Source organism: Pongo pygmaeus, chromosome 6 (assembly GCF_028885625.2).
Source record: "Pongo pygmaeus isolate AG05252 chromosome 6, NHGRI_mPonPyg2-v2.0_pri, whole genome shotgun sequence".
Classification (NCBI taxonomy): Eukaryota; Metazoa; Chordata; class Mammalia; order Primates; family Hominidae; genus Pongo; species Pongo pygmaeus.
The window spans coordinates 12,198,645-12,221,270 of record NC_072379.2 but is presented as its reverse complement, the minus strand read 5'-3'; the positions used below and the strand labels follow the sequence as shown (position 1 = coordinate 12,221,270).

The following is a 22,626-nucleotide window of genomic DNA, read 5'->3' as shown; positions in this document are numbered from 1 at the left end:
ACCCCATCTCTACTAAAAATACAAAAAATTAGCCGGGCGTGGTGGCGGGTGCCTGTAGTCCCAGCTCCTCAAGAGGTTGAGGCAGGAGAATGGCATGAACCTGAAGGGCGAAGCTTGCAGTGAGCTGAGATCGTGCCACTGCACTCCAGCCTGGGTGACAGAGCCAGACTCCATCTCAAAAAAAAAAAAAAAAAAAAAAAAGAGATCAGGGTGGGAGGACTTGCTCTGTTGCCCAGGCTGGTCCTCCTGGCCTCAATCAATCCTCCCACCTCGGCCTCCCAAAGTGCTGGGATTACAGGCATGAGCCACTGTGCCCTGCCATTCTTTTCACAGCTGGATAACCTTGAGGGTAGATAACTCGGTGTTTTCGTTTTTCACTGCTGTAGAGAGCAGAACTCTGAGCGTGGTACTTTAGCATTGTTTCCTCCTGGTGGTTCTATATGCAGAGCACTATGCTGGCTGTATTTGGGGGTGCATTTGCCATTTTATGGGATCCTTGCAACAACCCTGACAGGACCTGGGACTCAAGGTAAGTCAGGTTGTGTCTTGGTTAAGGGTGGTCACTACCTCTCTCCATAAACCAGGGGTACCCCTTAAGAACCTCCCAGAGTTCACTCAGGATACTCCCACTAAGGTGGTAGGACTGCTTAAGTCCAGGAGCTTGAGGTTGCTGTGAGCTGTGACTGTGCCACTGCACTCCAGCCTGGGAGACAGAGCGAGACCTGTATCAAAAAAAAAAAAAAAAAAGCCCATTTCTGGTTCCATCTCAGAAATTCAGCTCTAGCATCCTAAAGGGAGGACCTGAAACAGAATATCCTAGATTCTTTCAGATGATGATGAAGGGGCCTGGAGATACTGGCCGTCCCTGGGCTATTCACCCTCTAGCTCCTGTCTTCCAGGGCTTACAGAAGAGTCAGGTACTGAGAATCCACAAGACAAATGCAGAGGAAGTACCGTGGGACTCCAGAGGAGGGCAAGATTATTTCATGTCTTGGCAGAGCGTCAAGGAGGACTGCCCCTATTAAGATCTCTAGGAGGAGGGAAAAGGAGGAGGAGGAGATGGCATACGCTCTGGCTCTTCAGGCTGGGCAGGATTTCAACCAGCAGGGAGGGTGGGATGGGAGTCATAGGCAGCTGCTGGAGAAGACAGGCTGAAAAGCTTGTGGATGGCAGGAACAGGGCGTCCCAGGAGCTGAGCAGGATGGTGACACGGTGGCCAAGGCTGCTCACACTCCACCAAGGGTGGATTGGCGCGGGGGGGTCTCACTGACCCTGGAGCCTGCTGCTGGGCCCGGATTCTGATTTTTTTAATTAAAATTTTTTTTTTTGAGACGGAGTCTTGCTCTGTCGCCCAAGCTGGAGTGCAGTGGTGTGATCTCGGCTCACTGCAACCTCTGTGGCCCAGGTTCAAGCAATTCTCCTGCCTCAGCCTCCCGAGTAGCTGGGACTACATGCGTACCACCACCACAGCCCGCTAATTTTTGTATTTTTAGTAGAGATGGGGTTTCTCCATGTTGGTCAAGCTGGTCTCAAACTCCTAACCTTAAGTAATCTGCCCGCCTCGCCCTGCCAAAGTGCTGGGATTACAGGCGTGAGCCACCGCACCTGGCCCAGATTCTGCATTTTCTAGTCAGCTTCCCAGCAATGCCTGAGCTGCAGGTGCACACAAAGTAGGAGTGACGTGAAGGCAGGGACCACTCGGATGCTAAAGACCAGAGATGGGGTGGCGGTGAGTAGGAGGGGGGATGATAGGGACATGGAGGAGAAACAGCATCTCCCAGCCCCATTTCTGCCACCCAGAACTCCATCAGGCAGTTGTCAGTGTGGATGAAACCCACCACACCTCTACTTCCGAGCTCCAATTATCCGTCCTCCCATCCTTCTGGCCACCTCCTCACACAGAACTACTGTCCTCCTCTGTGAGGAAAAAAAGACCAGTGGCTGCATGTATGGTGTTAAGGACCAAAATGAGGTGGCCGAGGTCTTTGCCACGGGAAGCCAAGAACTAGTCTTTGTTTTTTATTTTGTTGAGACGGAGACTCGCTCTGTCGCCCAGGCTGGGGAGCAGTGGCACGCTCTCGGCTCACTGCAACCTCTGTGTTATGAGTAAAATGTTTATTCAGAAACAAAATGCTTGTTACCCAGTACTGCAAGGAAAAATCAGCATTTAGACAAAGAAGTTTTCTCAATAAGGTAATTTTACTTTCTGCAGTAAAGAGGGAAACAATTTTTATCCTTTATGCAGCTTGTCCTTGCTACTGTGTCTTGTCTCCATTGACTGGAGCTAGAAATTACAATTTAAACTGAACCTGATTGGCTAACAACTTAACTCTTCTAAACAGGTAAAACTACTGAGAATAAAGAAAAAGAGGAACTTGCTTATGAAAAGACATAGAAAAGTAATAACATTTCCTGAGGGACGCGGTGGTTCATGCCTGTAATCCTAGCACTTTGGGGGGCCAAGGTGGGCGGATCACAAGGTCAGGAGATTGAGACCATCCTGGCTAACACAGTGAAACCCCGTCTCTACTAAAAAAAAAAAAAAAATTAGCTGGGCATGGTGGCACACGCCTGTAATCCCAGCTACTTGGGAGGCTGAGGCAGGAGAATCGCTTGAACCTGGGAGGCAGAGGTTGCACGCAGCTGAGATTGTGCCACTGCACTCCAGCCTGGGCAACAGAGTCAGACTCTGTCAAAAAAAAAAAAAAAAAAAAAAAACCATTGCCTGGAGAGGCCGGCTGGAAACAGTTCTGGGCCTGGAGAGGACGGCGAGAGGCAAGAGCTGGGCCCGTGGAGGCTGCCCACAGGCAGGGCACGAGACTGGCCTGAGGCGGACACACTGAGGCAACAGCTGGGCCTGGCGGGGGTCCACTGTGAGGAGGCAGAGGCCGTGCCTCTAGTCTAGGGGCCTACAACGGGCAGTAGCAGGGCCTGGCAAGGCCGACTTCAGGACGCTTTGGGCCCGCACAAGCCATCGGCGGCGGGGCAGGAGCTGGGCCCTGGAGGGGCCCACTGGAGAAAGCCTTGAGCCGGGAGACGCCGTTGGGGCGGGCGGGAGCTGGGCTTGGAGAGGCCACCGTAAGGCGTGAGCTGGGCCTCAAGAGCCCAGTGTGAGGCAGGTGCTGGGCTTGTTTAGGCCGCCGGGAGGCCGGCAGAAACACGGCCGGGGAAGGCAGCTGTGAGGCAAGAGCTGGGCCGTGGGAGGCCGCTGCGAGGCCACATGTGGGCCCAGAGAGCTGGGCTGGAGGAGGTTTCAGGCCTACGAAGGTCGCCGGGAGCTGGACACGAGCTGAGTCCAAAGCGACTGTCTGCAGGCAGGGGCTGGGCATGGAGGCGCAGCCGCGAAGAGAGCGCTGGGCCTGGAGAGGAGGCCGGGAGGCAGCCACCAGGCCATGGGGGTGGCCTGCCGACTTGGGCCTGCAGAGGCCGCCACGAGGGAAAAGCCAGGCCTATGAAACAGAGGCTGTTGGCGAGGGACGAGCCAGGCCTAAAGAGGCCAATCGGGACGCAGGAGCTGGGCCTGCGGAGGCTGCCGAAAGGCAGGAGCCTGGCCTGGGGGAGGCCGCGGTGAGGCACGAGATGAGCCTAAGGAGGCTGTCGGGAGGCAGGAGCTGGGCCTGCCGAGGCAAGCGGAAACGTGGCCTGGGGAGGCCAACATGAGGCCATAGCTGGGCCGGGAGAGGCCGTCGTCATGGCTCTGGCATTGGGGACCCTGCTCAAGTACATCCAATAGGACCCTTCCCACACCAGTCTTTATTGTGTTCAAGTGCAGCAGCCACTTAGCACCCAAGGCATGTGCCACAGCTGGCATTTCATCACAATCAACAGTAAGTGGTAGCTTGAGTCACTGTGAGGTCAATTCCTGGAAATCAACAGCATCCCATGTCCCATTGGCAAGGAGCTCAGCACGGCCCCTTGGATAACCAAACCTATGCCCAAATCCCATTTGTGTGGGTCTGTCTCCTGGGACCCTTCCCAGCATCAACTCTGTATTAGGGTCCAATCAGGAGACATAAACCACTCAAAAGTCCAAAGTCCTAAAATTTAATACAGACAATTATTCATTGTAACAGGGGAACAGCATAATGAGAGACTGGCTAGCACAAAGTAAAGAGAATCCTAGAGAATATAGGACTAGCCAAAGTCAGGCATGGTGGCTCATGCCAGCATTTTAAGAAGCCAACGCAGGAGGATTGCTTGAGGCCAGGAGCTAGAGACCGGCCTGGGCAACACAGTGAGACCCTGTCTCTATCCAAAAAAAGAAAAAAATTAGCTGGGTGTGGTGGTGCATACTCATAATCCCAGCTACTTGGGAAGCTGAAGTGGGAGGGTAGTTTGAGCCTGTGAGGTCAAGGCTGCAGTGAGTCATGATTATGGCACTATAGTCAAGCCTGGGTGACAGAGCAAGACCCTGTCTCAAAGAACAAAACAACAATAACAATTTACAGACAGAAAAGAAATAAAGTTAATAAGGTATAAGGAAAGATGTTGAAATGTGACAAAGTAATATGAGGGCTTTTATCCATTTAAAATCATCAAACAAAAAATAACTTATTAAATTATAATACCCTGTGCTGGCAAAGATGCAGTGAAATGGGCACTTTCTTATACAATGAGGGGTGTTTAAACTGTATATAAGCCTTTCAGGGTAAAGCTTCCAATTTTTTATTTATTTATTTATTTTTTGAGATGGAGTTTCACTCTCGTTGCTCAGGCTGGAGTGCAATGGTGTGATCTTGGCTCACTGCAACCTCCACCTCCCGGGTTCAAGCGATTCTCCTGCCTCAGCCTCTGAGTAGCTGGGATCACATGTGTGTGCCACCACACCCAGCTGATTTTGTATTTTTAGTAGAGACGGGGTTTCTCCATGTTGGTCAGACTGGTATCGCACTCCAGAACTCAGGTGATTCACCCCACCTCAGCCTCCCAAAGTGTAGGGATTACAGGCATGAGCCACCACGCCTGACTGGCAATTATTTTTAATAATAGAGACACTGTCTCACCATACTGTCTCCTCCAACTCCTGGGGTCAAGCAATCCTCCTGCCTTGGCCTCCCAAAGTGCTGGGATTATACCTGGGAGGCACCCAAAACCTTGTCAATTTACATCAAGGACAATGAGAATGTCCATTCACCATGACTCACAGTAATCTTTCTTCTGGAAATACCTTGGAAGACAACTGAACCTAAACAAAAAGTCATCTGCACAAACACAGTGAAAATCTGGGAGTAACTGAAGACAGAGTGGTTAAGCGAAATAAGAAACAGTTATAAGAAATTAAACTATCTATGGTATTTATAGGCACCTGGTAGAAGGTCAGTTAATCTTAGCTGCTACTTTTTTGTTGTTTTGAGACAGGGTCACTCTGTCACTCAGGCTGGAGTGCAGAGTCCTGATCATGACTCACTGCAGTCTAAGCCTCCCTGTGCTCAAGTGATCCTCCCACCTCAGCCTCCCAAGTAGCTGGGACTACAGGAACATGCCATCACACTAGGCTAATTCATGTATATTTCTGTAGGGATGGTGACTCCCTTGATTTCTGAGGCCTGTCTCAAACTCTTGGCCTCGAGCCATCCTACTGCTTCAGCCTCCCAAAGTGTTGTGATTACCGGTGTGAGCCACCACACCTGATCAGCCGCTACTTTTATATTATACCACTAAATTCAAAATTATTTGTCATTAAAAATTATCATTTTCAAGGCTATGGAACAATATGTGTCCTACAGCATAACTGTAAAAACATACGGTCATCCCTCGGTATACAGAGAGGATTCGTTCCAGCCCCCCATCTCTGCATATACCAAAATCCATGCATACTCACATTTCGCAGTCAGCCCTATGGAACCCACGTATAGGAAAATTCCAAATATTAGTTGGGCATTGTGGCAAGCACATACAGTCTCAGCCACCTGGGAGGCTGAGGTGGGAGGACTGCTTGAGCCTGAGAGGTCGAGGATGCAGTCAGCTGTGATAGCACTACCACACTTCAGCCTGGACAACAGAGCAAGACTCTATCTCAGAAAAAAAGAAAAAAGGTTAGAAATTGTAATGACGTCTGTTGGGCAAAATTCCATATAAGCAAAGTATAAATTAATGAAGCAATTGGTGATAAATCACTACGACTGACTTTCTGGAGTTTCTGACAATAAAGGTAAGAAAAATGCAAAACAAAGAGACAGAGGGTAAAAAAACAAATTAGGGAAGGATTCTATGTGTTAAATAGGATGACACTAGCCATGTTCATGCAGCAGGAGTATGTCATAATATGACATACCTTGGAGAGAAGTTAGCAGATGAGGAAGTTGACAAAAATGATGAGAGATGCTAAATACTGATAGCGATAGTCAAGTAAACCACGAAGAATTTCCATAACTGACATCAGCAAAGTGGGAATATTGTACAGTGTGTGTTGAAGTTCCTGTACAACATTGTTTATTTGCCTTCTGTTTGTAAGGAATGTATTTACTAAAAGTTCTTCTTGCTTTCAAAAAAATATGTGTAAGTCATTAGAACTTATTCTTCTGTTTTTCTACTTTTATCTTCCGGCCATCAACCCACAGCCTTAATTCGGAAATTTGCTTATTTTTAGAAAATCGAACAAGTGCTTGCTGTGGTGGCTCATACCTCTAGGATGGGAGGCAGGGGTGGAAGGGTCACTTGAGGCCAGGAGTGTGACACCAGCCTGGCCAACAAAGTGAGACCCCATGTCTACAAAACAATTTAAAGAATAGCCAGGTGTCATCATGTATAACTACAGTCCTAGCTACTAAGGAGGCTGAGGCAGGAGGAGCCTTAGCCTAGGAGTTCAAAGCTACGGTGAGCTGTGATTGCACCACTGTACTCTAGCTTGGGTTGCAGAGGAGACCCCATCTCCTAAAACAAAACAAAACAAAAGAAAGAAAGAAAGAAAGAAAGAAAATAGGTAAAGTAGCAAGTTGTATGTGGCTTACTCTGAATATGTCTAAACTACCATGTTCTCAGTCTTTTCGGGTCTAGCATCCCTTTACATTTTTTAACTCTATTGAAGACCTCTTAAGACTTTTTCTTTATATAAATAATTATATTAAAATTAGAAAAGACAAAAATTTTAAAATATTCATTACATATTAATAATAAAACCATTTCATGTTGATATAATACAGAACAAATTTTTAAAATACATATTCATTACACATGAATAATAAAACCATTACAAGTTGACGTAAGTAATACTTTTTTTTTTTTTTGGGAAACAGTTTTGACTCTTTCACCCACGCTGGAGTGAAGTGGCACGATCTTGACTCACTGCAACCTCCACCACCTGGGTTCAAGCAATTCTCCTGGCTCAGCTTCCCAAGTAGCTGGGATTACAGGCGCCCAACACCATGCCTGGCTAATTTTTGTGTTTTCTTTAGTACAGATGTGGTTTTGCCATGTTGGCCAGGCTGGTCTCAAAATCCTGACCTCAGGTGATCACCTTGGTCTCCCAAAGTGTTGGGATTACAGGCGTGAGCCATTGCGCTCATGCTAATATATATATTAATATATATGTATGTGTGTACATATATATTTATATAACTATGTAACTATATATTTATGTAAATATATATGTACACACATATATTTTTATATATATTATATATATATATATATATATATATTTTTTGGAGACGGAGTCTCGCTCTGTCCCCCAGGCTGGAGTGCAGTGGCACAATCTTGGCTCACTGCAAGCTCCATCTCCCAGGTTCACGCCATTCTCCTGCCTCAGCCTCCCCAGCAGCTGGGACTACAGGTGCCCACTGCCACGCCTGGCTCATTTTTTTGTATTTTTAGTAGAGATAGGGTTTCACCGTGTTAGCCAGGATGGTCTAGATCTCCTGACCTCGTGATCCGCCCGCCTCAGCCTCCCAACAGATTCATATTTTTAAAACACTGATTAGTCAGGCAACAATACTGGGGAGGGGTCTCCTCATTCCCAGCGATGCAAACCCCACTGCACGGCTCCAGGGTTGCAAGGGCTACAGAGCCAAAAGGCTCTAACTTATGATTTCATTACTTTATTTGTATTGTGAGACAGGGTCCTGCTCTGTCGCCCAGGCTGGAGAGCAGTTGTGCACTTACAGCTCACTGAAGCCTCAACCTTCTGAATTTAAGCCATCTTCCTGCCTCAGCTCCCCACTGGCTGGTACCACAGTTGAGTGCCACCATACCTGGCTATTTTTTAATTTTTTTTGTAGAGTGAGGGGTCTTGCTATGTTGCCCAAGCTGGCCTCAAACACCTGACCTCAAGAGATCTGCCCACCTCAGCCTCCTGAGTAGCTGGGACTACAAGTACGCATCACCATGCCTAGCTACATTTCATTTTATTAAATTTTGAAAAATATTTTTATTGAGAGTAGGTCTTGCTATGTTGCCCAGGCTGGTTTCGAATTACTGCCCTTAAAAGATACTCCCATCTCTGCCTCCCAAACAGCTGGGACTACAGGCATGAGCCACTGCACTGAGCCTGAAGAGATTTCTTTAATCTAGTATCCCATACTTAATAGGACTGGGAAAGGCAGTAGTGTTTTTTAAAATTACTTAATAATTCAGTAAGAATCTAACACAACCTTGACCCCTGCCTTCTCTCACACCCCACCATCCAGTCTGTCAGGAAATCCTGTTGACTGTCTTCAACATGTACTGAAGATCCCCACCCAGCAACTCCCTGGCCTCCTCCCCTACTTCTCTCCTCTGACCATCTCTCAACACCACCAAGACCCTGGTCAGGACCACTATCATATCCCGCCTGGATGCTGCCACAGCTTGGCCCCCATCCTTCTACCCACATCTTCCCACAGCCTTTCTCAACTCAGCAGCCAGAGAATGCTTTTAAATAGGCAGACAGATCATGTCGCCTCTCTGCTCAGAACCCTCCTGAATTTCCCATCTAGCCCAGCAATAACCTCCCAGGGCTTACACAGTCTGTACCGATCCCTGCCCAGCAAATCTCTGGCCTGCTGCCCTAATTTTCTCCCTCTCTCCTTCTGCTCCACTAGCCTCCTTCCAGAGCCTCAGACACACCTCAGACACCTTATTCTGTTGTTTCTGCCTACAATGCTCTTCCCTCAGCACCTTGGCCAACTCCTTCCCCTCCTTCAAGTCTTTGCTTAATTTTTACTTAGGAGGCCACCCCTGACTATTCTATTGCCATCTGTCCCCTTGCCCACCATCCTCATTTATTCTTTTTTTTTTTTTTTGTGGAGACAAGATCTCACTCTGCCACCAAAGCTGGAGCACAGTGGTGCAATCATAGCTCACTGCAACCTCTAATTCCCAGGCTCAAGCAATCCTCCCACCTCAGCCTCCCTAGTAGCTGGGACTACAGGTGCATGTCATCATGCCTGGCTGATTTCTTTTATTATTTTATTTTATCTTATTTAAGATGGAGTTTCACTCTTCTCGCCCAAGCTGGAGTGCAATGGTGCGATCCTGACTCACTACAACCTCCACCTCCCAGTTTCAAGGGTGTCTCCTGCCTCAGCCTTCCCAGTAACTGGGATTACAGGCGCATGCCACCATACCCAGCTAACTTTTGTATTTTCAGTAGATATGGGGTTTTGCCATGTTGGCCAGGCTGTTCTCGAACTCCTGACTTCAGGTGATCTGCCTGCCTCAGCCACCCAAAGTGCTGAAATTACAGGCGCAAGCCACCGCACCCAGCCATTTTTTAAATTTTTTTGTAGAGACAGGGTCTCACTATGTTGCCCAGGCTAGTCTTGAACTCCTGGCCTTGAGTGATCCTCCTGCCTGGATTCCTAAAGTGCTGGGATTACTAGCATGAGCCACCATGCCTGGCTTTATGTTCATTTCTTCTTGTGGCTGCAACAAACTTTCCTACATTTAGTGGCTAAAAACACCACAAATAGACCATCTTACAATTCTTGGGGCCTTGAAGCCCCAACTAGGTCTATTAAAGCTAAAGTCAGGCTGTCAGCAGGGCTGCATTCCTTCTGAAGGCTCTAATGTGTTCTCTTGGCTTTTCCAGCTTCTAGAAGCCACCCCCATTCCTTGGATCACGGCCCCTTACTCCATCTTCAAAGCCAGAAGTGAAGCATCTTCAAATCTCCCTCTCTGACCTCGGCTTCCATCACCACATCTCCTGCTCCTGTTCTGACTCTCCTACCCTCTTTCTTTTATAAAGATCATTGTGATGCACCTGAGCTCAAGAATTTGAGACCAGCCTGAACAACAGGGAGAAACCCCGTCTCCACTAAAAATACAAAAATTAGCCGGGCATAGTGGCGCATGCCTGTATTCCCAGCCACTCTGGAGGCTGAGGCAGGAGAACTGCTTGAACCCAGGAGGCAGAGGTTGCGGTGAGCCAAGATCGTGCTATTGCACTCCAGCCTGGGCAACAAGAGCAAAACTCCGTCTCAAAAAAAAAAAAAAAATCCTTGTAATTGCTGGGCATGGTGGCTGCCACCCATAATCCCAACATTTTGGGAGGTCAAAGCAGGAGGAACACTTGAGGCTCAGAGTTTGAAACTAGCTGGGACAACATAGTGAGCCCCCACCTCTACAAAAAAATAAAAATGAATATTAGCCAGACATGGTGGTGTGTGCCTGTACTCCCAGCTACTTGAGAGGCTGAGGTGAGATGATCGCTTTAGCCCAGGAGTTTGAGATGAGCCTGGGCAACATAACTAAATTTCATCTCTACAAAAATGAGCTGGGCATGGGTGACATGCATGTGTAGTCCCAGCTACTTGAGAGGCTGCTGTGGGAGGATCGCTTGAGCTCAGGAGGTCAAAGCTATAGTGAGCTATGATCACATCACTGCACTCCAGCCTGGATGACACGGGGAGATTTTGTCTCAAAAAAAGAAAAGAAAAATATATTTGGTCTCTGTCCCTGGTTCCTAGCACAGAGCTTCTAAAGCTCTTATAAAGACCTCAGTGTTAGAGGTGATAGGAGCATCTTTTGTTTTAATATTTGGTCTTTGTCCCAGATTTCTAACACAAGAGCCTTTAAGAACTTTGGGATCTCCAGCATGATAAGAATGCATTTGAGGGTATTGTTGAGATGATGAGTGGCTGCAAGCTCCTAGATTTCTTTAGGAGGAGGGCTGATTGCCAGAAAAAGCAACTACATGATTAGAGGCTTGGAACTTTCAGCCTCACCCACTTAACTCCAGGAGGCAAGACGGGCTGGAGATTAACTTAATCACCAGTGGCCAAGGATTTTATCAGTTGTGCTTGCATAATAAAGCCTCCATAAACACCGTGAACAACAGGGATTGCAGAGCTTCTGGGTTGCTGAACATAGGAGATGCTGGGAGGGTAGCATGTTCAACAAAGTGCATGGGAGCTCTATGCCCCTCCCCACTTACCTTGCCCCGGGCATTTTTTTTTTTTTTTTTTTTTTTTGAGAAAGTGTCTGGCTCTTTTATCCAGGCTAGAGTGCAATGGCACAATCTTACCTCACTGCAACCTAAGCCTCCCCAGTCCGCAGATCAAAACATCCTCCCACCTCAGCTTCCCTAGTAACTGGAACCACAGGTGCATGCCACTGCGCTTATTTATTTATTTATTTAGACGGAGTCTAGTTCTGTAGTAACTGGAACTACAGGTGCACATCACCACACTCAGTTTATTTATTGAGACAGAGTCTAGTTCTGTCGCCCAGACTAAAGTGCAGTGGTGTGATCTCAGCTCACTGCAACCTCCACCTTCCGGGTTCCAGTGATTCTCCTGCCTCAGCCTCCTGAGAAGCTAGGATTATAGGAGCGTGCCACCACACCTGGCTAATTTTTGCATTTTTAGTAGAGACGGCGTTTCACCATGTTGGTCAGACTGGTCTCGAACTCCTGACCTCGTGATTCGCCCACCTTGGCCTCCCAAAGTGCTGGGATTACAGGCTTGAGCCACCGTGCTCAGCTTTTTAAAAATTTTTTAGAGACAGGGTTTCACCATGTTGCCCAGGCTGGTCTCAAACTCCTGAGTTTAAGCAATCCTCCCACCTCGGCCTCCCAAAGTGCTGGGATTACAGCATGAGCCACTGTATCTGGCATGTACATCTCTTTCATTAGCTGGATAATGTATCTGCGATGTATCCTTTACAAGGATGTATCCTTTACACCACTGGATCTGCAATGTATCCTTTACAAGGAACCAGTAATAGGAAATGAACTGGCCCGATGTGGTGGCTCACATCTGTAATCCCAGTGCTTCAAAGAGGCTGAGGTGGGAGGATCACTTGGGCCCAGGAATTTGTGGCCAACCTGTGCAACATAACAAGACCCCATCTCTACAAAAAATAAATTAGCCAGAAATAGTGGTGCAAGCGTGTAGTCTCAGCTACTAGGGAGGCTGAGGTGGTCAGGACCACTTGATCCCAGGCAGTCAAGGCTGCAGTGAGCTGCGACTGCACCAATACACACCAGCCTGGGCAACAAAATGAGACCCTGTCTCTCAGAAAAAAAGGAAACAAACTGTTTTTCTGAGTTCTGTAAGCTGTTCTAGCAAATGTTTAAACCCCAAGAAGGGGGTCATGGGAACCCCTGATTTGTAACAGGTTGGTCAAAAGTACAGGTGACAACCTAGGACTTGCCATTGGCATGTGAAGCGAGGGTGGTCTCGTGGGACTGAGCCCGTAACCTGTGGGGTCTACGCCAACTCCAAGAAGTGTCAGAATAAAATTGTGGGATACCGAGTTAATATCCAGAGCATTGGAGAACTTGGTGTGGAAATTCCACACACACATTCAGTCAGAAGTGTGTGAGTAGAGACACACACGGGCTTTTCTTTCACCTGTCTACCTGCTTAACTGCATAGGAGAGGCAACACGTGGTGCTCATGAACAAAGCAAACATTAAAGTCAGACCAGACCCGACATTTGACTCACTCTTAATATCCAGGTGAGCTTGGGCAATCACTCGTCATTCCTAAGTCTTCATCACTTCATTCACAAAATGGGGATAACTGTAGCACCTACCTGTGATTTTGTGAGAATTAATGAAATATTATGCTTGATGTTATTGTGATCATTATACCTATTCCAAACTATTTGACAAGGACAGTAATAGATGATAACATCAAAAGATTAGAAACTGTAATGAGGTCTCTCGGGCAAAATTCCATACAAGCAAATTACTATCTCTCCAAAGCATTCCTGCCACAATTAATTCACCATTCCCTGAATAAAATGTGCCATCTTTATTGACCAGGTCTTTACAGTGCTGGTTTCCCTGCTTGAGCAGCTCACTCCATCCCAGCCCATTCCCCATCCCTCTACCTCTCCCTTCTCTGCCCACTCTCATACAATTCTTCCTCATCTTTCAGGACCCAGCTTCAATGTCACCTTAACTGGATGCTTCTCTCACCCTCCAGAAGTGCTTCTTATTGCATATGATACATGCACTATTATTTGATCATTTTTGAGTCATAGTCCAAGTCTTTTTGTACCTGAATAACATGTTGCCCAATCAGTCTCTCTTCCTGGACTCTGAAGTCTTTCATGGTAGATCCAGCTGGAAGTGACAAAAAGATATTCTTTAAAAAAAAAAAAAAAAAAAAAAAAAAAGGATGACACAGACAGACACAAGTTCTTAAACATTTTAAATGGTATGTGAAAAGCAAACAAAATTCAAAGGCTTATGGGGAACACTTAGGAAGGAAAGAATTACTGGGAACTTCATAAACGGTTAATTTTTTTTTTTTTTTTTTTGAGACAGAGTCTTGCTCTGTTGCCCCGGCTGGAGTGCAGTGGCGCAATCTCGGCTCACTACAAGCTCTGCCTCCTGGGTTCACACCATTCTCCTGCCTTAGCCTCCCGAGTAGCTGGGACTACAGGCACCTGCCACCACACCTGGCTAATTTTTTGTACTTTTAGTACAAATGGGGTTTCACCGTGTTAGCCAGGATGGTCTCAATCTCCTGACCTCGTCATCTGCCTGCCTCGGCCTCCCAAAGTGCTGGGACTACAGGCGTGAGCCACCATGCCCAGTCTAATTTTTATTTTATTTTATCTTATTTTTTGAGCCTGAGTCTCATTCTGTTACCTATGCTGGAATGCAGTGGTGCAATCAGGGCTCACTGCAGCCTCGACCTCCTGGGCTCAAGTAATCCCCCCTAATTTTTATTTAAGAAACTCAGTCTTGGTTGAGCGTGGTGGCTTACGCCTGTAATCTCAACACTTTGGGAGGCTGAGAGGGGTGGATTACTCGAGCCCAGCAGTTTGAGATCAGCCTGGGCAACACATTAAGACTCTGTCTCTATGCAAAAAAACAGAGTGAATTTGTGAAAGGCAATTTTTTCCACAGACTGGGGGTGGAGGGAATGACTTCAGGATGATTCAAGTGCATTACATATATTGTGCACTTTATTTCTATTATTATTGCATTGTAATATACAATGAAATAATTCTACAACTCATGATAATGTACAATCAGTGGGATCTCTGAACTTATTTTCCTGCAACTAGACTGTCCATCTGGGGCGATGGGAGAAACAGGCATTAGATTCTCATAAGGAGCGCGCAACCTAGATCCCTTACCTGCACACTTCACAACAGGGTTCATGCTCCTATAAGAATCTAATGCTGCCGCTGATCTGACAAGACATGGCGCTCAGGTGGTCATGTGAGCGATGGGGATGGGCTATAAATACAGATGAAGTTTCCCCTCACTTGCCCGCTGCTCACCTCCGGCTCTGTGGCCCTGTGGATGGAGACCCCTGCTGGAGTGCATTCGAAAGTATCCATCCCATACCATTCTTCAGACTCATCTATACTGCCGCAGTGGTCAAGTGTAGCACCCCTTAGCTTGAATGGCATATGCCTCGGCTGGCATTTCATCACAATCAACAGTAAGTGGTAGCTTGAGTCATTGTGAGGTCACTTTCTAGAAATCACCAGCATCCCATGTCACATTGGCAAATAGCTCAGCTCTGCTCCTTGGATAACCAAACCTATGCCCAAATCCCATCTGTGTGTGTCCATCTCCTGGTACCCTTCCTAGCATCAATTCTGTATTTCTAGGAGTCCAATCAGGAGATATAAACCACTCAGAAGTTTAAACTAAAATGGGCACAGTGGCTCACACCTGTAATCCCAGCACTTTGGGAGGCCAAGGCGGGTGATCGCTTTGAGCTCAGGAGTTTGAGACCAGCCCGGGAAACATGGCGAAACACCGTCTCTACAAAAAACACAAAAATTAGCCAGGCATGGTGGCACATATCTGTAATCCCAGCTACTCGGGAGGCTGAGGAAGGAGAATTGCTTGAGCCTGGGAAGTGGAGGTAGCCGTGAGCAGAGATCGTGCCACTGCACTTTAGCCTAGGTGATCAAGTGAGACCCAGTATCAATAAAAAACAAAAAAAAGTAAAAATATATATATGTAAATTTAATATAAAAAGTATTAATTGTAACAGAGGATCGGCGTAATTAGTGACACACTAGCACAAATGAAAGACAACTCTAGAGAATACAAAACTAGCAGAGGCCAGGCATGGTGGCTCATGCCTGTAATCCCAGCAATTTGGGAAGCCTAGGCAGGAGGATCGCTTGAGGACTGGAGTTGGAGACCAGCCTGGGCAACATAGTGAGACCCTGTGTCTACCAAAAAAAGAAAAAAAATTAAACAGGTGTGGTGGTGGTGCACACCTATAGTTCCAGCTACTTTGGAGTCTGGGGTGGGAAGATCCCTTGAGCCTGAAAAGTCTAGGCTGCAGTGAGTATGGGTGGATTTTGGTGTACACAGAAATGGGGGAGCTGGAACTAATCCCCCCCCATATACCAAGAGACAAATTGTAGCTGTTTTTACAATTATACTGTAGGATACATTATGTTCCGTGACAATGGTAATTTTTAATGACAGTTTTTAATTGAGTGGAATTACCATAAAAATAATAAAAGTAGCAGCTAATATTTACTGAGCTGTTACTAGGTGCCTATAAATACCATAAATTTTTTAATTCCCCATAACTCTTCCTTATTCCACTTAACCACTTTATCTTAAATTACTCATGCTTGCTTCGGTAGCACATATACTAAAGTTGGAACAATAGGGAGATTGGCATGGCCTCTGTGCAAGAACGACATGCAAGTTTGTGAATCATTCCATATTTTTTTTAAAAAGAGAAAAAAATTATATCCGGATTTTCACTGTGTGCATATGACCTTTTGTTTAGGTTGAATTATATCCAAAGATGGTATTTCCAGAAGTGAGAGTACTGTGAGTCACAGGGCGTGAGCATTCTTATTACACTTGATGTAAATCGTCGAGCTTTCAGGCATGGTGGCTGTCTGCTTATAATTCCAGCACTTTGGGAGGCTGAGGTGGGAGGATTGCTTGAGCCCAGGAAGTTGTGGCTGCAGTGAGACATAATTGCACCACTGCACTCCAGTCTGGGCAACAGAGTGAGACAGAAGGTTGACGGTTTAATAGAATTTTTCTGTTGACTTGAAGATATGGCCAGGACTGTGCCATATGAAAATTCTTCATAAAATATCTCATCCAATTAATGTTGGAATTGGGAACAGAAAATGTTTTGGTGACTATTTATTCCTTCACTTGCTGTTATAGAAACTATTGCCAGGGGGCACTTAACCAAAAGTGTCATCTCTGAGCTACTCACAATGAAAGGTGATGTCTGGGGCCCAGGTGTGTTGAGGTCCCCATGTCTGGGCTATGGGTGCTGAGTGGGACTTACTTGTCCATCCATTTTCTAAATTCCAGCACTGGGAAACTTGGGTTTATCCATCTTGATAAGAGGTCATTTAAATTCCACCTGGCAAAAACCACAAATGGAAAAAAAGGCCATGAAACTACAGGCTAGCCCTTGTTCTCAAAAGAATATTTAGCTTAGGTGGTTCTGTAAAAGAGGAATCACATTGTTGAAAACTCATCGCAGGTCAGGTGAGGTGGCTCACACCTATAATCCCAGGCCACTGGGAGACTAAGGCAGGAGGATATCCCGTGAGGCCAGAAGTTTAAGACCAGCCTGGGCAACACAGTGAAACCTCATCTCTACAAAAAATTAGAAAATGAGCTGGGTGCGGGGGCACATTCCTATAGTCCCAGCTACTTTGGAGGCTGGAGTGGGAGGATCAAAGTGGAAGCTGCAGAAGTAGAAGCTGCAGTGAGCTCTGATCCCACTGCACTCCAGCCTGGGTGACAGAGTGAGAAAACACACACACACACACACACACACACACACACACCCATCTCAGTCTGCCCAGCCTTCACACACACACCCCTCATCTCAGTCTGCCCAGCCTTCACACACACACACACACACACACACACACACCTCATCTCAGTCTGCTCAGCCTTGACTAGTGAAAAGGGTCTTCTGGTTACAGAAGAGGTATGCTCTTTTTTAGGACAGGGAGGGACCAGCAGGCTTGTTCACAGCCTTTCCCTCATCCTCTGCTTAGTTTTCCAAGAAACTTCAGGTGGAAAGGGAGTCCCTGGGGAAAAGACCTAACTCATCAGGTTACCAAAGGAGAAATATGCATCCTTTGTCAATTAATAAATGGAACACCTGCCTTAAAAACCAGGGAGTTCTGCTAGGGTGAATCACTCCCTACAACTCTGACCTATGCAGGGAATGTAAAAACCTGGAGTTCGGGGACCTATAATATTGAAGGCCACATTGCAGATGTGGAGACCTTACCAAAGTACAGCCTTTCCACAAAGCACTACCAAACATCAGCTGGCTGTCTCCATGGGACACTGCCGTATCTCTGGCTCGTTTCCCCCGGAGATGCTCTATTCCAGCCTTCTCTTACATTTTGTATCCCGCACAGTTCCTGGCATAAGGACTTACAACATATCAGGCTGCTATGTTAATGGTGATCTACTGCAGATCCAACTTGAGATTCTGGCAGGGCGCTTTGTGTTTGAGAAATTAAAGGGGAGAGAATGGACCCAGCCTGCTGGAATATAAAAAATTTAAAGAAGAAAAAAATTAAAATAAAATTTTCTCCTAAAGAGCACTCAAAAGCACACTCCCACCAATGCTAGATCTATTTATCTCTCTCTTGCTTTTTTTTTTTTCTGAGATAGGGTCTCACTCTGTCACTCAGACTGGAGTGCAGTGGCAAGATCACTGCTTAATGCAGCTTTCAACTCCTGGGGTCAAGCTATCCTCCCACTTCAGTCTCCTGAGTAGCTGGGATTACAGGTGCATGCCACCATGCCTGGCTAATTTTTTAATTTTTTGTAGAGACGGGGTCTCACTATGTGGCCCAGACTGGTCTTGAACTCCCGGGTCAAACTAATCCTCCCGCCTTTGCCTCCCAAAGTGCTAGGATTATAGGCTTTAGCCACTGTGCCCAGTCTATTTATCTTTCTATAACTCATATATTAACTCTTCCTCCTTAAATCACCTCCTACCCACCCATCTGCAGGGATAGCAAACACAGGTCTCAGAGGGTCAGGCAACCTACAGGAGGGAATGAGGCCAGAGTAATGTGGGAGACCAGGGGGAACTGTAGCAAACTGCAAGGTATTCACTTCAATAGTTCTTCAACACTGTGATGGTCAAACCAAACACAGAAACAGGAAGCCCAGTTCAGTCGCCAGCAGCCAATGTGGGATATTTGATCTACATGCTACAGGGCAAACTGCTTACGATAAATGACCTGGTCTCCACCAACCTGCTCTTCAAGTCCAGCCGCTCCTGCCCAACTCCCTACACTCTACTGACACGACCCACATTCACAGTACTCTCCTGAAACTTTGCTTGTTCACTCTTTTTTTATTTTCCCAATGAATATTTCTTTTTCTTTTTTTTTTTACTTTTTTTGAGACAGAGTCCCCTTCTGTCACACAGGCTGAAGTACAGCCGGATGATTATGGCTCACTGCAGCTTCCATCACCTGGGCTCAAGATTATTTTTTCTTTTCTTTTTTCTTTTTTTTTTTTTTTTTCAGACAGAGTCTCGCTCTGTCACCCAGACTGGAGTGCAGTGGCATGATCTCGGCTCACTGCAACCTCTGTCTCCTGGGTTCAAGCAATTCTCTTTCCTCAGCCTCCCAAGTAGCTGGGATTACAGGTGCTTGCCATCATGCCCAACTAATTTTTATATTTTTAGTAGAGACGGGGTTTTACCATGTTCGCTAGGCTGGTCTTGAACTCCTGACCTCAGATGATCTGCCCACGTCGGCCTCCCAAAGTGGTGGGATTACAGGTGTGAGCCACCATGCCTGGCCAGTTTATTATTTTTTCTAGAGACAGGGCCTCACTATGTTGCCCAGGCTGGCCTTGAACTCCTGGGCACAAGCAATCCTCTGGCCCCCACCTCCCAAAGAGCTGGGATTACAGGCTTGCACCAACACATCAGGCCCTAACAAACACTTCTTGAGCTTCTACTATATACCAGGCACTATAATAGGTGCCCAGGAAACAGCAGTGAACAAGGTATAAGAGTTTCTGCCCTTGGCCGGGCGTGGTGGCTCACGCCTGTAATCCCAGCACTTTGGGAAGCTGAGGCCAGTGAATCACCTGAAGTCAGGAGTTTGAGACCAGCCTGACGAACACAGTGAAACCCTGTCTCTATTAAAAGTACAAAAATTAGCGGGGCATGGTTGTGCATGTCTGTAATCCCAGCTACAGCTACTCGGGAGGCTGAGGCAGGAGAATCACTTGAACCCAGGAGACGGAGGTTGCAATGAGCTGAGGTCGTGGCACTGCACTCCAGCCTGGGCAATGAGAGTGAAACTCCGTATCCAAAAAAAAAAAGTTTCTGCCCTCACAGAGCTTATAGAGTAGCAGGAAATTGATAGAGTTTGAAAGTCTGTCTCCTCCAAATCTCATGCTGAAATTGAATCCCTAACGTTGGAGGTGGTGCCTGGTGGGAGGTGTGTGGGTCATGGGGGCAGACCCCTCATGAATGGCTTGGTGCCCTCCCCAAGGTAATGAGTGAGTTCTCTCTCTACTAGTTCACGTGAGAGCTGGTTGTTTAAAGAGCCTGGCACCTCCTCCCCTCTCCCTTGCTCTTCTCAACAAGTGACATGCCGGCTCCTCCTTCACCTTCCGCCATGGGTGGAAGCCTCCTGAGGTCCTCACCAGCGGATGCTGGTACTATGCTTTTTTTTTTTTTTTTTCTGAGACAGGGTCTCACTCTGACACTCAGGCTAGAGAGCAGTGGTGTAATTATGGCTCACTGCAACCCTGACATCCTGGGCTAAAGAGGTCTTTTTACCTTAGCCTCCCAAGTAGCTGAAACCACAGGCATGCATCAGTGCACCACCATACATGGCTATTTTTTTTTTTTTTGAGCAGAGACAAGATCTTACCATGTTTCCCAGGCTGGTTTCAAACTTCTGGGCTCAAGCAATCCTCCTGCTTCAGCGTCCCAAAGTGCTGGGATTACAGGTGTGGGCCACTGCTCCCAGCCTGGCACCATGCTACTTGTATAGTCTGCAGAACTGTGAGCCAAATAAACTGTTTTTCTTTATAAATTACCCAGCCTGAGGTGTTTCCTTATAGCAATGCAAAATGGACTAATCTAGGAATCACAGGCCAACGCTTACCAGACTACGATGAGCACATGACAGAAGTACAGAGTGGGACTGAAACGTTCTCCAGGGGCTTCTTGTTGCATCATAGAGAGTGGGGTGAGACATCTTGGCTGAGGCTAAAAATGAGCAAAGATGAGAGTGAAAGAGTGATGATGGAGGTAGGGAGAGGGTCTCCTGAAGGACCAGTAAAGTCCCCCAAGGAAACTAACATTCCTTGTGGCTGGAGGGTAGGGATTTGGGGAGGGTGGTGCAGGATAAAACTGGGAAGGTGAGCGGAGACCAGCTCTTACCAGGCTCTGTGGCCAAATTAGTTTGGACTTAAAGGCAATGGGCAGTCACCAGCAGGTTTTAATCAAGAACTATTTTGACCCAAATCTGCCTTTTAGGAGAATTCCTCTGGCTTCAGTGAATAGGCCGAAGTGAGCAAGCCTAATAGTCAGGAAGACAATTGGAGGCCCTCACAATAAACCAGTGTAAAAGAGAATAGGGCCGGGCATGGTGGCTCCTGCCTGTAATCTCAAAACTTTAGAAGTCCAAGGTGGGTGGATGGCTTGAGCCCAGGAGTTTGAGACCAGCCAGAGCAATGTGATGAAACCACATCTCTACAAAACACAAAAATTAGCTGGGCATGGTGGCTCGTACCTGTGGTCCCAGCTACCCCAGAGGCTGAGGAGGAAGCATAGCTTGAGCCTGAGAGGTTGAGACTGCAGTGAGCCAAGATCAAACCACTGTGCTCCAGCCTGGGCAACACAGGGAGACTGCCTCAAAAAAAAAAAAAAGAAAAGAAAAAAAGAAAAAAATCCCATTCTTCACTTATTAGTGCCCTAACAGTCTCATGAGAACCTTGGTGACACAGTGAATTCAACTGTCATTGTAATTCAGCAACCAACACATTTAAGTTTGTGTTTGATTTCCAATAATATCAGCCCTGTGGATACAAGAAATAAGGAATTGTGTTTGGGCTATCATGGACACTCTCTGGATCTTAGACCATGACTTACGCTGAGAGGTAAAGACTTGAGCTTTTTGTTTTTCTCTCTGTAAGTGCTCAAGTGCAGCGGTCCCCAATTTTTGGGGGAGCAGGGACCAGTTTTGTGAAAGACAGTTTTTCCATAGACTGGGGGCAGCGAAGGTCACTTTTGGGATATATAAAGCACATTATGTTTATTGTGCACTTTATTTCTATTATTATTACATGGTAGCATATAATGAAATAATTATATAACTCACCATAATGTAGAATGAGTGGGAGTCTTGACCTTCTTTTCCTGCAACTAGATGGTCCCATCTGGGGGCGATGGGAGACAGTGACAGACCATCAGGCATTAGATTCTCCTAAGGACAGAGCAGGACAGATCCCTTGCATGCACAGTTCACAACAGGGTTTGTGCTCACATGAGAATCTGATGTTGCCACTGATCTCACAGGAGGCAGAGATCAGGTGGTAACGTGGGGAGCGGCTGTAAATACAGATGAAGCTTCGCTCGCACACCCTCTACTCACCTCCTGCCATGTGGCCCCAGTATAGGCCTGTGACCCAGGGATTAGAGGCCCCTGCTCAAGTGCATCCAAAAGGATTCTTCCCACACCAGCCTTCATAGTGGTCAAGTGCAGCAGCCACTTAGCTCCCAAGGCATGTGCCTCAGCTGGCATTTCATCACAATCAACAGTAAGTGGTAGCTTGAGTCATTGTGAGGTCCTGGAAATCAACAGCATCCCATGTCCCATTGGCAAGGAGCTCAGCACTGCCCCTTGGAAAACCAAACCTATGCCCAAATCCCAGTTGTCTGGGTCTATCTCCCGGGACCCTTCCTAGCATCAATTCTGTATTTTCAGAGTTCTAACAAGAGACATAAACCACTCAAAAGTTTAAAGTGTTAAATTTAAAATAAAAAATTATTAATTATAACAGGGCAACAGCATAAGCAGAGATTGGCTACCAAAAAGTAAAGAGAACGCTAGAGAATACAGGACTAGCAGAGGCCAGGCATGGTGGCACATGTTTATAATTTCAGCAATTTGGGAAGCCAAGGCAGGAAGATTCCTTGAGGCCAAGAGTTTGAGACCAGCCTGGGAAACACAGTGAGACCCTGTCTCTACCCAAACAAACAAACAAACTAATAAAAAAAAAAAATTTGG

At 46.7% G+C, this 22,626-nt stretch overlaps 1 non-coding gene and 1 pseudogene across 1 annotated transcript; one reads left to right on the top strand and one right to left on the bottom strand.

The window, feature by feature from the left end:
* Positions 1-22,626, bottom strand: part of LOC129040873 (rab5 GDP/GTP exchange factor-like) — a 99,231-nt pseudogene that overhangs the window by 4,271 nt on the left and 72,334 nt on the right.
* On the top strand, positions 15,984-16,087 carry LOC129041778 (U6 spliceosomal RNA). Its single transcript, XR_008503929.1, has one exon. It is a non-coding gene; the product is annotated as a U6 spliceosomal RNA (small nuclear RNA).